At 44.5% G+C, this 18,702-nt stretch overlaps 1 protein-coding gene across 14 annotated transcripts in view; it reads left to right on the forward strand.

Moving 5' to 3' along the window:
• The window catches only part of LOC308569411 (uncharacterized protein), a 286,883-nt gene that overhangs the window by 77,665 nt on the left and 190,516 nt on the right, over positions 1-18,702 (forward strand). For 13 of the 14 annotated variants that reach the window (XR_014000684.1, XR_014000688.1, XR_014000690.1 and 10 more), the window contains one exon: positions 17,421-17,535. The gene's annotated coding sequence lies outside the window, so the exon portion shown is untranslated. Of the gene's footprint in view, positions 1-59; positions 649-17,420; positions 17,536-18,702 lie in introns of those variants that run through there. The other variant, XR_014000694.1, reaches the window with a different exon arrangement.

Here is an 18,702-nt window from a genome sequence, read left to right on the forward strand (position 1 = left end):
AGGATAAAATGCAGAGCAGAAGAACCGTGCATGCCATCTTTAGCTCTTTGGTGTAACAGGGGGATAAAAATGTACTAACAAATAAATGATGAGTAGGACACTAACAGTTAAAAAATATATTAAGCAAATATAGATTTGTGCCTTGGGCATGCAAAACCAGTAGACATGCTGTTTAATGGTTTATAACATAGCTGGCCAGAAATAACCAAATGTGACCTGGAACACAGGAGTCCCAAGGCAGGTCTTTTTGAGGCCTAGTGTCAAAACACAGTACTTTTGAGTGGCTGTTGGGGTCCCATTGCCCTGGAAGGGCACACTAAACTTTACATCTGCCCTGGGTCTCTATGCCAAGAGCTGCTATTTAAATGTCTCAGAGTCTCTTTGAGCAACAATACATCGGGCACTCTGAGGCATTGTGGGAAATTTAACAAGATTTTTCATAATTTCCTGCTGCTGTTACTGCTGGTTAAGCTTTCAGCTAGGGACTCACCAGAAACAGGAAGTGGCTCTCTTAAAATTCCTCACTCTGGAGAAGTCATGATGAAGCCTGGCATAAGCTTTTAAAGCTGCAGCCTTAATTAAAAAATGGTTGTTTTTATTAAAAACAAGGCAGAATAGATGATATCCTTCAACCTTCATTTGACTCAGGTAACAGAACAAAGGCCCAGGCCTTGCCAAATCAATAAGCCTTTCCTACATAAGTAGCATTTGTTTACCTCAGCACAGACAAAAATCATTTGCTTTGTGCTTCTCAAAGATGGGAAAGGGCAGCTGTAAATTTTAACCTCCAAAACTCAAGTCTTGTGTATCAGTTATCACAAAAGGTCAGTGCAAGAAAATATGAGTTTCCATGGAGTTCCTAATTCCTTTGTTCTTTAGATGCAAAATATTGGAAGTTTGATGGGAAAATGCCACATTTTCTCTGGGGCTTGCAAAGAGAACTGCAGTAGCTGGAGATAAAATATTAAGCAGCACACGTTTGCTAGGACATTAACAACGAATCCACAGGTAATGAATTTTGCTGTAGGCTGTTTTCCTACTGTTGTTTTCTTTTTCCATTCAGATCACGGTTCTCAGTAATTAAGTTTCCCTGTTTGGGATTACGGCACATATACAGTGGTCCAAAAGCTTTGGAGCATGCTTAACTGAGTCAGTAACACAGACCTTGAGGCAACAAACCCTCTGTTGCAAGCAGAGGGGGAAAAAACAACAAACACACAGCTGTCTAGACTCACTGACTGCTTCAGTGAGAAAATTTCATTCTGCAGTTTCCCTGCACAGATATAATCATTCGCCTCGCATTACTTATTAGCTCCAGACAAAGAAAATAAGGTATATATTTGGAAATTTGTAATATTTTGAAAATCAGTAACTTTTCGGCACTACAAGGCTTGTCATTTGGTGGAGTGCTTTTAATATAGGGCGAACATTGAGCACTTGGTGGTTGCACACTAAATATAAAGCAAGTTTTTAGCTGGGCAGGGGGGAAATCGCATAAAGGCTTCAGCATATGGAACAGCTCAACTCTCATCTCGCCACACTAGTTTGGGTATGTGGAATGACCCATAGTAAATAATAGGTTTCTGAAGGTTTTTTTTCTGCATCTGAGCCTACCAATATGTTTATTGTCTTCCTGTGCCACCGTTTGGACACTCCTCTGCTTTGCTGCTGCCTGCACATAACCACTTCCTGCGCAAAATCTGTCTGATTGTCTGTCTTGTAATTCCTAGTCTTGGTCAAGTTTGGCTTCTGTTTCCAACAGTTTTATACAGTACTTTTCAAGCACTGCGGATCTGTGCCAGCTACATGCATGGGTCTCCCTGCTTACTGTCAGGCAACTTTTTGTCAACACTTCTTTGTTTCAAAATGGCTGCAAGAAAGTAGACTTCTTGGAGGGAAAAAAAAGTCAAATTGGTTTCCTGTCATATCTCACAATTTGAAATGGGATTCTGAATTTGATTTTGAGACAAACTGTGGGTTAGCACGAACTATATTTTGCTCAGTCTGTAGAAAATAAAGCAATAGGAAGTGACTGTCAGTAGCAACTTGGGATCTGTATGTAGCTGTTGAATGTGCGGAACTGAACTGCAGATGACAGTTTCTGAGTGAAGTAACCTCAGGCTGACTCTGTCCATTCAAGCTGGCCGTTGGATTCTCCCTGGCAGGAATGAGTATAAGAGGGCTTTCCTTTCCTGTTGGGTCTTGCTTGCATAACATAGTCTTCCTGACTCCTGATGTGTTGTTGTACCCTTGATTATGCTGGAAATGTAATAGCCAAGATTATCCCATGTGCAATTTAAGGGTGAATTTTGTTAGTGTTAAGTCATCTAGCCAAGAGGGCAATGGGGTGAAGGTGTTATTTAGGAACCAGGCAGAGTGGTGTGGGGTTTGCTGAGGCAGTTTGTGGCCTGACTGGCTGCGTAGTACTAAGGGAGTTTTCCTCTGTAGGTTTGGTGACTGTCTCCCTGCTAAGAAAGAAAGAAAGACAAAACCTCACTTTTCCTTTCTCCTCAAATTATACACTCTGTTCAGGTTCCTCAATAAAGTGCTACAGTGGTACCTCAGGTTACATACACTTCAGGTTACAGACTCCGCTAACCCAGAAGTAGTACCTCGGGTTAAGAACTTTGCTTCAGAATGAGAACAGAAATTGTGCTTCGGTGGCGTGGCGGCAGCAGGAGGCCCCATTAGCTAAAGTGGTGCTTCAGGTTAAGAACAGTTTCAGGTTAAGAACGGACCTCCGGAACGAATTAAGTACTTAACCCGAGGTACCACTGTATTAGGATTTCTTTTCTCTCTGAACTATGTGTTACTTAAGTGAATTTGCTAACAGGCTGTTCTTCAGGCTTGACTTCTGGCTTGTTCCTCAGTCTCACTTTCTGGTTTGTTCAGCCTGTGGCCAAGTCCTGACAATGACAGAGGGAATTTAAGCACATGAGAGGAGGAGGAAGAGAAGGAAGGAATACATGAGCCTGAGAAATGGTGCCATTTATATAGTCCTCTTTATAATGTTTCCTTCTTTACATGTTTACTACTGCATGTTTCATTGGTCTAAATATGTTTCTTTTGAATATTCAGTTTTTTCTTTGATTATTAAAGATTGATATCTAGAATTTCCTGATCTCAAAACTCTTCTTACAGTTTTACAATCTCTCGACCAGTGACAGCATCCATTTACCCAGACTTCTCTTTTTCCTTTTGAGATTTTAGATAGGACCCTAGTTACAGATCAGTAGAAAAGAAAGAAACCTTGGGTGAAAACCAGGAACCCGCTGTTACGTAGCCGTCATAGTATTGCTCTAAAGGAGAATTTTAAGAAATGCAAACCAAATGGATTCTCATACTTGCTTTGAAACTTATTATCACTTTATTCGCTTGCCAGAATAAGGAGGGACCATAAATTTCACAGGCACTCTAGTGAATTATGTCATCACTTCTGCTGTGAAAAATGTCCCACTGCACATTCCCCCCAATTCCCCTTCCACTACACCACTGATTGGAGGTGCTGTTGTATACTGTCTTGCAGTATGTACTACTGCACTGCTGTATGCTGTCCAGAACTCATAAAACTACTAAAACATATCTGGAGTTGTATGTTGCCCCTCTGTTTATATGCTGGAATTTATTTCTATTGATAACAGTTTATATACATGCTTCTTGTACAGTTTGCTTCAGTAAAAATGTTTTTAATTCTGCAAGTATAGGTATGTTGCTGGCTATCGCTGGGAGTGCCTATTTCCTCTAATTTGATTGCTGTTGAAATGTACCAAGAGGCAGCACTTGCATCCCTGTGTGTTTGCAATCCCATTTCAAAATCTGGCTGGCTGCGGTGGCAAATCTCCACTCTCATATATGTGTCCAGTTTTGTCCTGTTCTGGCTACGGTCTGCTGAAGGACTGGCTGAAATGGCATGAATGAGACAGTTTGCACAATATTGTGAGACAAAAAATTCAAAATTTTCAGCTTTTTTTTTAAAGACAGGATGTTTTGGACTATGAATATTTTGCTTTTCAGGTTCCTGTCTATTGTAGAACTAATTTAACCATTTGAACACCCTTTGTGAGCGAATCAGCGAAGGCCAGGCGTGTCTCTATACATAATACTTATACACTGTGAGCGTCTTTCAGACTTTGTTTAGTGTGCCATTTCTTTCTGTCTGAGGAGCTATCTAGTTGGTTCATGACAGCTGTCTAATCTGCTTATGTAGCGAGGCTCAACCAGGTGAGGTAGACATGACAGTTCCTGTTGGGTGGATTAGAATGTCTGACATCAGGTCACTCTCTAAATTGAAAGTCTCTGCTAATACAGACAAGTACAGGGCAACGGAAAGCCCAGTAATCCCATGCCCCAGGCCGATGAAGGCTGAGCTAGTACCTCAGCTGCTGGTTTAACTCCTTCAGGCTCTTTGAAACAATGATTTTTTTGCAGTTGGGGGAAGGAGGCCATTTGCTGCATTTGGTGTTGCAAACTGCACTCACTGAAGGGGGGCTGTTGTGTGGTTTGTCTGATTAAAGCTGGTTGTGCAAAACAGGATTTTCATCCCTTGGGAAATTTCAACCTTTCCTTGTAAGTATTCAGCACTGTTGAAATGAAAATGTTAACCCCTTACAAAAGAAGGAGAAATCTACTCTGGCTCAGTTTGGAAACACTGAGTGGAGGTACAATTTAAAGACAAACAAAACACTTTGATCTTTGCCCCCGCCCCTGCCCCTCTGTTTGCAATTTGTTGGCAAATGTCAGGGAACTGACATTGGAGGAAGGGGAGGTGGAAGTACTCACAGAAGCTGGGAGGGAGTCAGCAGCGAAAGCAGGGACCAGCAGGGGGAGAGAGGGTACTCTGGAGGAGGATCTCATGAATGCTGAGAGAGACGCAGCAGCCAAAGCAGGAACTAGCAGGGAAGAGGGAGGGATGAGGGACACGTCCAGCGAGAACAGCGGGGAGGTGTCAGAAGCGCCCATAGGGAGACCCATGCTTCGCCGGAAGCTGCCACGTCGTGAGTCCAGGAGACGCGTTTCCGTTAAGGAGCTTCTATGCTGGAAGCGCTTCCGCAGACAGCCACTGTCAGACTCTACGAGTGATTAGAGCAGACATGTTTGAGGAGCTCTGTCACACACAGAGGTTTGTGGAGCCGCACAAACTCTGAGGGAGCACGATTTTACGCACAAGCAGCTAATCATCCCATCATAGCAGTCTGACAGTCTCTGTACGCTGCCTGTGCAGGAGAAAGCATCATGAGCGACCCAGCCGGAACCGGAGGAGCAGGGGTTGGAGCTGGTCCAAGCTTGGAAGAAAGATACCGAGCGTTGGAAGTCCAACTTGCGCTGCAGACGGCGAGGCTTGAGGAGAGAAGGGCTCAGGATGCAGACAAGAAGGGGAGAGCCACCCAGTTCCCCAGAAAGGTACCAGGATTGGTGCAGAAATTTGGGGGGGACCCCAAGGACTATCATGCCTTTAGAACAGAGATGCAATATGCCCTCAATGTGCAGTTTGATGAATTCCCTGACGAGGAATCGCGAGTGGCTTTCGTGATTGGGCATCTTGAGAGGGGGGCGAGAGACTGGGTTAGGCCCCTGATGGCAACGCACAACGACGTCCTAAAGGACACCATGAAGTTCTTTCGTGCAATGGATCTCATGTTTTCTAGCGATATTGAGGAGGGAGTGGTGCGCAGACAGCTAATGGCTTGCAAGCAGGGAAGCCGATCTGTCCGTGAGTACTGGACTGAGTTCACTATGCTGGTTCACAGATTGGGGTGGGACTTATCGGCGGCACCCATTCAAATGCTATTTGAAGAAGGCCTGGCTTCGGCCGTGAAAGACGAACTGTCCCGGGGTCCTAGGGCGGATTCCATGGATCAGCTGACTAAATCTGCGCTGACCATAGGCGCGCGCCAGGAGGCTAGAGCTTTGGAGAGGCGGGAAGGGAAAGGGGAACGTTGGAAGGAGTTCCGCATTCCAGACATTCCTGAGCCAGCTTTCCCGCCGGCAGAGCCGATGGAAATCGGAACAGCGCGCGCGCGCGCAGTTTCAAAACCCAGTGAGGGGGCTAAGAAGGAGGGAAAGGGCGCCCGGAAATGCTATCTCTGCCAACAGCCAGGCCACTTTGCCAGAGTCTGCCCCCAGAGGAAGGAATGGCAAGGGATGGTGGGAGCTGTTGAGGGAGGAGAGCAGGGAGAAACGGAGCAGGTAAAAGCCAACGCCTGGTTGCCACAGTCGGGGCACTGCAGCCAGGCCAAAGAGCAGTGAAAGTGCCCGTGCCAGAAGCTCCTCAACCTGCTCTAGTGATTGAAGTGTCGCTAGAGCTGCAAAATGGACACCCCCTAAAAATAAAGGCGCTGTTGGACTCAGGCAGCTCCTGCAATTTTATGAGCAAGGAGTTTGCTGCTGAACACCAGATACAGACGATCCCTTTAAGCAACCCCCTGCAGGTGACCACGATCGATGGCAGGGAGTTGTTGGGAGGAGGAGTCAGCTTGCAGACCGTCCCAATGATAATGAGGGTGGCAAGGCACACAGAACTGATAGCGTTTAATGTGGCCACCTTGGGAGGCGCTCCCATTATTTTGGGAATGAGCTGGCTAGCGCTACATGATCCGCTGGTGGGCTGGCATCAAAGAGTGGTTTCCTTTGGTTCAGCACATTGCTTAGAACATTGCAAAGGGGAAAAGGGTTCAGCAGGGGCCCAAGCCACCCTAGCAGGGACTGAAGTAATGGAGAAGGTGAAGGTACCACCACAGTATGCAGATCTCAGCGACGTGTTCAGCGAGAAGGAAGCTGACCAACTACCCCCGCATAGGCCCTTTGATTGCCAGATCAATTTACTCCCTGGAGCACAGCTTCCTGTAGGCAAGTTGTATGCCATGTCAGACAGAGAAATGCAGGAGTTGCGAGAGTTCATTGACAAGAACCTGAAGAGAGGCTTCATCAGAGAGTCCAAAGCAGCGGGGGGTAGCCCAGTGTTTTTTGTGGATAAAAAGCACACGGACAAGCCGAGACTTGTATGTGATTTCAGGCGGTTAAATGCAGTGACAGAACCAGTGGCTTTCCCTATGCCCAGGATTGATGATATTTTGACCAGGGTGCGGAAGGGAAAGATTTTTACAAAGCTGGATCTAAGGGGGGCGTACAACCTGATACGTATAAGGAAAGGGGATGAATGGAAAACCACCATGTTCACCCCTTTGGGGGCATTTGAATATCTCGTTATGCCTTTTGGATTACAAGCAGGCTCAGCGTGCTTTCAATCGTTTATGAACCACGTACTGGGTCCTTTGCTCTACAAGAATTGCGTGGCCTTCCTAGATGATGTGTTGGTGTATTCGGAGAATGAGGAGCAACATGTGAGAGACGTCAGAGAAGTGTTGAGCAGGCTGCAAGCCAACAGGTTGTGGGTGAAACTGGAGAAGTGTCAGTTTCATACCAAGGAGGTGGAATTCCTGGGGTACCTCCTGTCAGACAAGGGATTGGCCATGGATCCCGGCAAGGTTCAGGCAGTGCTGGAATGGAAAACACCCAAAACCAAGAAGGATGTGCAGAGGTTCCTAGGGTTTGGAAACTTTTATCGTAAGTTCATCCGAAACTTCGCCCACCTGACGGCGCCCATTACGGACTGTCTCAGCAGTAAAAAGAAGTTTGTTTGGACTGCAGAGGCGGAGCGAGCGTTTGAGGCACTGAAAAGGGCCTTCGCCTCTGAAGGACAACTTCTGCATGTGGATTTACAAAAAAAGCTGAGGGTCGAAACAGACGCATCTGACAGAGCCATAGGGGCGGTGCTTCTTCTTCTGCAGCCAGGGAAGGAGGAGTCAGAGTGGCGACCGTGTGCCTTCTTTTCGCGAAAGTTGAACAAATCCGAGAGGAACTACACGGTGTACGACCGGGAACTTCTTGCCATTCATGAGGCTTTCCGGAGATGGAGGCACCTGCTAATTGGTGCACAACATAAGGTGCAAGTGTGCACGGACCATAAGAATCTAGAGTATTGGAGAACTGCGCGAGTGCTCAACCAACGGCAGTTGAGATGGGCCCAGGAGTTCTCCAAATTTAACTTTGAGATTTGTTACGTGCCAGGCCCAGAGAACGTTAGGGCGGACGCTCTCTCACGCAAACCTGAATATTTGGAGGGGGAGGGAGCACCCGAAGAGACCCATGTCATTCCAGAGGACCGCTGGGTGTGTGGGGCGGCATTGGTGGGGCAAAGGGAATTGGTAGAAGGAACGGTGCATGATGAATACGCCCAGGACAAACTCAGGGGTCTCAGGAGGGAGGGAGACAAACCCGGGGGTTTTGAGGAGAGAAACGGGGCGTTGTACTACAAGGGAGCGTTATATATACCTGAAGGTGAATTGAGGGAGAAGGTACTCAAGCAACTGCACGATAGCCCAACAGCAGGGCATTTTGGGCAACACAAAACCATGTGGCTGGTTACCAGGGAATTTTGGTGGCCCAAGGTCAGGGAAGATGTGCGGGAGTATGTGAGAGGGTGTGACCAATGCCAACGAGCCAAGGGGGAGAGGCGGGCACCGGCAGGTTTATTAGAACCACTACCCACACCTGAAAGACCATGGGAAACAGTGGCAATAGATTTCATGACTGATCTGCCAAGGTCCAGAGGGAAAACAGCCATAATGGTTGTGGTAGACCTGTTAACCAAAATGGCCCACTTTATAGCCTGCTCACATGCGGTCACAGCAGAAGAAACCGCTAAATTGTTTGTAGAAAATGTGTTTAGGTTGCATGGCGCCCCCTTGAGGGTGGTTTCGGACCGAGGGAAACAATTTACTTCCAGGTTCTGGAGGAAGCTCATGAGCTTACTGCATGTAGAGGTTAATTTCTCAACTGCCCGGCATCCAGAAACCAACGGGCAGGCGGAAAGAGCTAATGGTGTCCTCCAGCAATATTTGAGGTGTTATGTGAATGACAGAGAGAATGATTGGGTGGAGAAGCTGGCGTTGGCAGAATTTGCCTACAACAATGCAGAGAACGTGTCCACGGGGATGAGCCCCTTTTTGGCTAATCATGGGTGCCATCCCCGAGCCTTCCCAGGGGGGGAAGGGGAGAACTGGAGCGTTCCAGCTGCAGAACAGTTCGTTGAAGAAATGGAAGCGATCCATCGCCAGCTCCAACTTAACTTAAACAGGGCTAAGGAGGAATATAAGAGGCAGGCAGACAAAAACAGAAGGGAAGGTGAAAGCATTAGGGTGGGGGACCAGGTGTGGCTGTCAACCCAAGGGTTACCATTCAAAGGGGGTTGTAAGAAGCTAAGACCCAAAAGGCTGGGCCCATTTGAAGTCACGCAGCAGGTCAACCCAGTGGCTTTCAGACTCCGGTTACCGAACCACATGAAGCTGCACCCAGTTTTCCACAGGTCGTTGCTGTCACCGTATAAAGGGGACAGAGAAGGGAGGGTCAATAGGGGACCAGCAATGGAGGAGAAGGAACACAGCTACCATGTAGCGGAGATTCTCGATTCCAGGTGGAAGGGAGATCAAGTAGAGTATTTGGTGATGTGGGAAGGGGAGCCGGAGTCGGAAAACACCTGGGTCATGGCAGAGGAGGTAGATGACGAGGTTTTAATAGAAACTTTTCATCAGAGATTCCCACGTAAACCTCAGCCAGTGGCGAGGTTCCGGAGGGAATACTTGGCCACCACCGACGAAGAAGAAGAGTTGGAGGGGTTCTTTGATTCCGAGGAGGAGGAGGATTCAGCGAGCCGGAACGAAGACCGATGGAGAGAAATGTTCGAGACGTCGGAAGATGAAGAGGATTCTTTTCGGGGTTTTAACTCCTCACCGCCCAGAGGAGAGAGTATGGGCGGGGGGGAAGGGGGCCCTGGAGGGGAGGTGGATGTCAGGGAACTGACATTGGAGGAAGGGGAGGTGGAAGTACTCACAGAAGCTGGGAGGGAGTCAGCAGCGAAAGCAGGGACCAGCAGGGGGAGAGAGGGTACTCTGGAGGAGGATCTCATGAATGCTGAGAGAGACGCAGCAGCCAAAGCAGGAACTAGCAGGGAAGAGGGAGGGATGAGGGACACGTCCAGCGAGAACAGCGGGGAGGTGTCAGAAGCGCCCATAGGGAGACCCATGCTTCGCCGGAAGCTGCCACGTCGTGAGTCCAGGAGACGCATTTCCGTTAAGGAGCTTCTATGCTGGAAGCGCTTCCGCAGACAGCCACTGTCAGACTCTACGAGTGATTAGAGCAGACATGTTTGAGGAGCTCTGTCACACACAGAGGTTTGTGGAGCCGCACAAACTCTGAGGGAGCACGATTTTACGCACAAGCAGCTAATCATCCCATCATAGCAAATTATATCCCTGATTGCAGCTGCCTCTAAGAACAAAATCCATAATGTAAATTCTAAGCTTCAGGTGCACAGTTAGGCATGTTTAATGGGCAGTTATATGGAATTGGTGACTTTAGCACAGTTGTGAAAATACCACAAGATTCTTTTGAGATTAACCTCAGTGAAATGTTGCTCACTCAGCATTGCAACAATGGTGTCTAAGTGTGTGTGTATGTCTTTGGGCAAAGGATTCCTGGGGGTTGAACTAGATGACCCTTCCAATGCACAATTCTGCGATTCTCTCACAGCATAAACTTCAGCTCTTTGATTTGCCAAAGTCCAGGAGTACATATGAAATTTCAAATAACAAAATGTAATGCTTTGCACAGTATTTCTCAAATGGAGCAGTTGTGATTCAATTTAACCATCAAAAGTTACAATATGGACAACAGAGACTTGTGCACACAAAAATGCTATGGCACCTTGAAGAAATGAGCAATTAATATGATATTAGTTTCATACTCTATTAAATGTTGTCTTGCCATCAAGGCCATGGCAATCTTTAAAATTAAAGGCATGGGGACAGGCTCTCTTGGATGAAACCGATTTTCTAGATCGACTTAGGTACAATTTTGGTATGGAAAGTGCCTTTGCTACCCTGTATGATGACCTTTGTCAGAAGAGACAGCTGGGCATTGTGTCCTTGTGTCACCCCCCTTGATCTTTCAGTGGCTTTCAATACCATGAAGCAGCTGGAGCAGCTGTCTGAGTAGATGCCACTGCTTTGCAATAATTCCAGTTCTACACGATCATGTTCAGAAAGTTATGTTTGGCTCTGTGGAACCTTTGGTGTGGGGTGCCACAGGGTTCAATTTTATCTCCATGAGACTACTGAGTGAGGTCATTCAGTATTTTGAAGTGTGCTGTCAGCAATATACTGATGATACACAGCTCTGTTTTTCTTTCACATCTGCAGGTGTGGCAGTGGATGTACTAAATAGAGCAGTGTTTCCCAAACTTAGGTCTCCAGCTGTTGTTGGACTACAATTCTCATCATACCTAACTAGCAGGACCAGTGGTCAGGGATGATGGGAACTGTAGTATAAAAACAGCTAGAGACCCAAGTTTGCGAAACCCTGAACTAGACCAATGTCTGGCCTCAATAATGGACTGGATGAGAACTGATAAACTGGGACATAACCTGTTCTGGATGGGCTTGCGCTCCCCCTGAAGCAACAAGTGCATAGCTTTGGAGGGGGTCCACTTACTTCTGGGTCCGTTTACTTTCAATTGAGGATCTTGTTAATTCATTAGTGCAAAGTACCTTCCATAAGCTTTGACTGGGGGCCCAGATAAGCTGCTGCCTGGAAAGGAATAGCCTATTTCTGTTGTCTATACTCTAACCCTAACCCTAACCTCTAGGTTAGATTATGGCAGTGTGTTAGACATGGGGCTGCCTTTGAAAACTGTTTGCTTACTAGGGCAAGATGGTCTTAGGCTAGACTTAGCCTAAGCACATAACACCAATTCTGGCACAACTGGCTTGGCTATCAGTTAGTTTCTGGATCCAATTCAAAGTGCTGCTTTCTGCCTATAAAGCCTCGGGCAGCTCAGAACATCAAAACCTCAAGGACCTTCTCTCCCCACGTGAACCCACCCAGACCCTGCGTTCTGCATCTATGGTCCTTCTCCATATGCCCCATCTGAGGGAAGTGTGGGTAATAGAAGACATAAAATTGCTGCAGTATAACGTTAACAGTTCCTTTAAAATAGATCAAAAAGTGAGCATCAGTCTTACCAAAAGACCAGTTAACAATATTCAGCATCTTTACATCTCATAGTAGCCCCAAAGCCTGTGGAACTAGTGCCTAGCTATCCCCTCCAGAAAACTTTTATATCTAGCTCCAATGGGCCATCCAGCAAGGTCCCTTGGAGTTCCTAAGCCACAGAGTGGGGCAAGGCACTCTGAAACACAGAGAGTCTCTCTCTCCCCCCTCCTTTTAGTTCTACAAAGAATCATCATGGTAGAACCATCTGCAGTGCTTCTTTAGCACAGATTTTATGGAAAGAATTAAGATATTTTTGCAGAGTAATTCAGAATACAGCAGCTCCTCCCTGTACATTGGGACCTCTCTAGCCAATATCATGAGTGTTTTTTCTATAATATATGACAAAGAAATATGTTACATACTACATCTAAATGTTTACATCTGTATCTAAGTCTCACAAGCTGCATAAAAACATCTGTCTGAGAATGCAAGTGCCAATGAAGATTGAATGTGAAGACTCTAGTTAATTCTTGCAACTTTTATCTTATAACCTTCTGTATGCACAGTGGGACATCCCAATAGTTTCCATATTATTGCATACTCTATCCCGGTGCATAGTAAGTGAGGAAGTAGGTTATTTCAGCAACAGTTTCAACAGAACCAGTTTAAACTAAATCTAATTTATCTACCCATCCATTGAAATAGAAATTTCAACACAGTCTTCTCCACTAACTTAAAATTTCACACCTTGAATTTTACTCTCCTTGGACTCAGAATGTCACATTAGCGACAGATGGCACTATCCCCCCCCCAGCTACAAACACATATAAATAGTTTGAATCTCGAGGCTCAGCACTGTACATGGGGTGCTGTACAGCTGTGAAAATCCTGGAGGAGAACTAAGTGGATAGTAACTGTGACTCATTCAGGGTTCCAAACATCATACTTGATTCTCAAGGAGAAATAAATTACTGCACATTGATGCTTGTGTCCTTTTATTGAAGCATGGCATAGCCCAGACTCTGTACTGAGTCAAATGCTTCCCTATTTCAGTTCCAAATTAGCTTATGCATTTGATTTGCATCTCTGAATTTAGAGCTGATTCACAGGTTATAGTCACCGTGCATATATCTTAAGTCCCCCTCCTGTTCAGTAGCCAGTTCACCTAGCTTTACAGTAAGCAGCAGAGAGGCTTTGCTTTCTCCAATAAAAGACTGCTCTTCCCTAGGAGGCAAATCATCTCTTCCCAGAGAAAGCAACCTGTCTGTTCACTTGTAGGACTAATTCAGCCAGCTAGTCCTGGTGATTATCTAACGCTTATTAGATGGATTTCCCCCAAACTGATTTCTGAACTTTGAATTTTATTGTTATTCATGTTTTTATACTGTATTCTATGCTGCTTCTACAATTAAGTGTTTTAAATTTGTTGTTAGATCCCCTGAGCCTGGTTTTCTGAACCAGGAATGTCGGGGTATAAATAAAAAATAATATTATTATTTATAGTTTATCATATACAAACGAAGCCAATATGTCTATTTTCCAGGACTGTCTAGCCCTACCATAAGATAGAGTTGAGGCAGCTGCCTCAGATGTTAGGTACTGGGAGTGAGGCAGACAGAGGCAGTAGTATGTTGAAAACCAGAGTTCTGCATGCCACACAGCCTGACCTGTGTCCTCTAAGCCAGGCATGGCCAAGCTTGGCCCTCCACATGTTTTGGGACTACAATTCCTATCACCCCTGACCACTGGTCCTGTTAGCTAGGGTTGATGGGAGTTGTAGTCTCAAAACATCTGGAGGGCCAAGTTTGGCCATGCCTGCTCTAAGCTATCCTGCTGCTCTGCGGTTCTGTGGCCTGTGTTGAAGTTAGGGATGGGGGTGATTCCATCAGCTTATCTCATTTTTCCTCTCTTAAGTTATCCACATTTCCTTACTAGTTTATATTTTTTTAAAAAAGTATTGGTGAAATTTAATCAGCATTTGGTGTGAATTTTTGCAGGACCAGGTGCAGTGAGCCCAGGCCATTGGGAGATGGGGAGTGTCAATGAGAAATAATGACAAAACAAATAGCATGGGATCTAACGGCCACAACTTTGTTGATTACAGATATCAGTAGGTTTTGGCATAGGCATTGGGTGCGTGTCCTGAATCACCCAGCCTGTCTGCTGGGTGATTATTCCTTCAGGGTTGATAACTGGGTTTTAGGATTGCCCTATGATGCAAATAAATTCTGTGGCAGGGGCAGAGGTTGGGCACCTACTGCAAAATAATTGTAGATGCCTGGGTCCCCTGGAGATGGAGCCAGTGATCCCAGGTTCAATCACACTGACATCTCCAGTTAAAAAGACCAGGTAGCAGGAGCACCAGAAGCTGTCTGATAATAATCAGACCATCAGTCCATCCAGCTCAGTATTGTCTGCATTGACATGATTAACTTCTCTACCAAATCTCTGTCTATATCTGAGAGTGAGCACAAGTTCTGAAGCATTATTGCTCATGGTTGTAGAAGGGTGAAACAACATTCAGAGCCCAAGGGCAAACTGTGCCAGGTTCTCTTCGCCAGGACAGAACAGTCTTCACCAACTGAGAGTACAAATGTTTTGGACTACAGTTCCTATCAGCCCTGCCCGCCATGGTTAATTATCAGGGATAATGGGAGTTGTAGTCCAAAACATCTGGAGGGCGCCAGGTTGGTGAAGGCTGCCATAGAATATTTCCAGACATAGCAATCAAGTAGTTGATAGCAGATGTGATTTGCTTTTGCACCTTGTCAAGAATATTTCCTGTTGTTTCTCCTATTTCTTCAAAATGGACAATAACTAAAGCTTAGTAAACAGAGAGAATCTAATTAAAACCTGATATATTCTTAATTGATGGCAGCAAATGCAACCTCATAAGCACTCCTCCCTCTTTTTTTGTAGGCATAGGCAGTTTCCTTCTCCGAAACCTGTACCCTGTAGTGAGAAGTATTGCTTGTTCACTCACAATTGGCTTCAGATAATAGTGTACTTCAAAGTGAATTCTTTATTCACCTGCGTATTTAATGATGTCAATGAGCTCTCATTATCACATTTAATTGAATAATTCAACAAGGTAATGTGCCAGCCACAGACACTGTAGAGCTGAATTTGTCAATGCATCTTTCTATGGTAGTAGTTATGGCAACCATCTCTAGCGCACAAAGCTCTTGCAGGATAGATATTCTCTATGCATGCAACAGAGCATACAAAATTCCTTCAGCAGCACACAAAAACAATGTATGCAACAGCATAGTTCATTGGATTGTGATAGGTTTTTTTTATTTAGAAAAAAACCAGCCCTGGCTACTTGGTGATAATAGATCTAGAGTGCATGCCCTACTCTTTTGTAGACACAAGGGGAACATATTTTTTTTTTGAAGTGTTTGACCTTCAAGGCACTCTAATTGAGGAGCACCACTCACAGCTTGTTCCATACCCTTTTCATACCATCTCCAACTGTGATCATATGTACTGTCGTTGGCTAAACCGGGTCAGGTGAACTCTTGTAGTGCAGACCACCAGGGATCACAAAGATGTACTGGCAGGGGTGCGGAGAGCACTTTTTACTACTGAATATGCTGTGAACTCACACAAGGAATTTCTGAAATGGCTGAGCTGCCTTAGCATGTGATTTATGCTTATGATCATAACCTTACTCAATTAAGCACAAAGTAAATGCATTGAGATGACTCTTAGGTTGCAATCGGATACCCATTTCCCCGGAATCAGCCCCATTCAAGTCAATGGGACTTTCTTATGAGTAGACATGTATAAGGTTGCACAGGCTACAATCCAATGCACACCTACAGGAGAGTAAATTGTTTTTAATTTAGTGGGATTTGCTTAAGTGTAAGTGTAATTTAGTGGGATTTGCTTAAGTGTAAACTTGCTTAAGGTAGTGCTCCTATTTATTTAATTGAAGGGTTGGAAGATGAGAGTTGTCAGGGAAAATGATTATTCACCCATCTTTTTTGCCTCTTAATGCCATGTCAGTTCTAATCTGACCTTCAGTATAAAAAAGTAACATTTCAAAATCCTAATTTGCACTGCCCCTGATGTACAGTATTAAGTATACATTAATAGCATTCCCATGTATGTGCAATGGTTTGGATAGTTTTTTTTTTAATAAATATTTTTATTGCTTTCCAGATACAAATATAAAAGCAAATATAAGAAAAGAAAAGGATATAACAGAAAAAGAAAGTTTTAGACTGCTATCCTGTATCCTGGAGTTAAGTCGCATTGGGAGGGCATTTGTAATTATTATTATTTGGTAAGGGGACGTTATGTGTAGTGTTTCTATGTTATTGGTTATGAAAGATCAGTAAAACATTGCACATGGGTTTTTGGAGGAGGGAAGTAAAAGAAAGGTAGGAAGGAAGAAGATTCTGAAGTCATGGAGATATTAGTCCATCTCTGCTAGCAAATGGTTTAATGAAATCACATTCCATAAGATGAGCTCAAATCACTAATAATGGATTGTAATAGCCTCTGTGAAGAATAAACTGAACAGGGCAGGCACCTGAAAAAATGAAATATTTCCCACATTTCCTATATGCCACAATGGTTATTGAACACAAAAGCTCTTTCTCTCTAAAGTAATTTGTCACCTGGTACAGATCTTTTAACAGTTGGGTTTACTTTCCATCTGGTAGAGCCCACTAGTCCATGGTCACATCAGGCTGAAACCTAAACAGTAGCTGTAATCATCAATTAAAAGGTTCACAGAGAGTCTTGAGGCTTTTTGTAGAATTCTTTCTATGGTACCTTTTTTTAAAAAAGGGGGAAGGGGCAATTATAGTCAAAGTGGTTGGGTGCATGCAGTTTAGTTATCTTCATAAATTCATTGAAACTATTCTAATTTGCACAAAGTAGAGGGTTGAATACTTTGCCCTTCCTACTTTGAGGTTGGGGAAAGGAGCTATTATCTGTCAGAAGCTAGATCTGAACAATAGAACTGTATTTATTTGAAATTGGTGTGGGATTCTTCCAACTTCTTTGGCAAATCATAAGTATGATTTTTTATTATAATTATAAAGGGTTGCATTGATTGGAGTTGTTTTGGGGAAAATGTAGCCAACAGGGCACCCTCCAGATGTTGCTGGAATCCAGCTTCCATCAGCCCCAGCAAACATGACTGATGGCCAGGGATGATGGGAGTTGTAGTCAAAAAACATCTGGAGGGCAACACATTGTGTATCCCTTCTTTCTGCTATAGCTGTAGGGATTGAATTTACTTATGACAGAATTCTCCCTTCTGCAATATTCTGTACTGGGCAGGATTCCGTCCCCCACTTTCACCTACATTATTCTAGGTCAATTCTAGCAAAATAAATATTTTTTTTTCTTTTCAGGGGGAACACAAAGGAAAACTAGCCCCTAGTTATGGAAGATAAAAGACAACAGCATAGCTCTCACAAACAATAAAAGAAATGGCAGACCTGTTTCCAGACTGTATGGCTTCAGATGGTAAGTTTTGGTTAGTGTGATCAAATGTTTACTCCATCCATTTTTTAATGTTAATTTTTGAAAAGAAAATCTGACTTGAATGTTCATTTTTACTAACATAATGCAGGAAGGAATAAGCCCTTCACACTTTCCAGAATCTTTTTTTTTTACTTAAGTGACACCTTCTTTTAGATGGATAAGAAATGTGAGTGATCTCCCTTGAACATATTTCATTGGTCTGCTAATATGTAATGAAAAATAGCTTAGCTGAAGACTCGCTCGACATGTCTGAGACTGTAAGGTGTGCTTCTTCTTCTTTTTAAAAATATAGCTTCCCAAGATAATCCCGGAAAAATCTTTTCTTTTCAAGAGTCTTCCTTGACTTAAAGACAATAAAGGATATAGTTTCAAGAAGCTGTTCCCTATCTGTCTCTTTATAGTATTCAGTGGTATCTTATAGGGTGAAGGTGAACCAGTAAGTGTTCAGCTAATGATCCTTCCAGGTTTGAATGATAATGAAAGGAACTGACTGGCGAGTTGATGCAAAAGACGGGCTCATCTTGAAAGACTTCATAAGCTTCCTCCAACGTAGCAACTTGAATTTATTCTATAGAACTGTTAACAGCACTGGGGAGTTACCTCTGGCATGTCTGAACAGTTCTTTTTTCACAGCTTGTGTGAATACATTTTCGAACAGCAATGCCCTACTGGGTATATTTAGACAGGTCTCACACCCGCACCATATTTCAAATATGACTCTAAATGTCAGGGAAAGTATCCCCTAAAGCAGATGCTGTTGGACTCCAGTTCACATCAAGTACCATCTAGCTGGGCCAGTAGTCAGGTCATGCTTAGAGTTGGTGTACAGCAACATCTGGAGAGCAATAGGTTCCCCCACCTCAGCTCTAGTGCAGGCATAGGCAAACTCGGCCCCCCAGTTGTTTTGAGACTACAGTTCCAATCATCCCTGACCACTGGTCCTGTTAGCTAGGGATGATGGGAGTTGTAGTCCAAAAACAGCTGGAGGGCCGAGTTTGCCTATGCCTGCTCTAGTGCATGACTCTATCCACTTCCATGCACTTACTTAGGCCCCATCTGCACTATACATTTAAATCAGTACCGTACCACTTTAAGCAGTCTTGGCTTCTTCAAAAGAATCCTGGCAAATTTAGCTTGTTAAGGATGCTG

This window comes from Podarcis bocagei (genome assembly GCF_964188305.1).
Source record: "Podarcis bocagei genome assembly, chromosome: 12".
Taxonomy (NCBI): domain Eukaryota; kingdom Metazoa; phylum Chordata; class Lepidosauria; order Squamata; family Lacertidae; genus Podarcis; species Podarcis bocagei.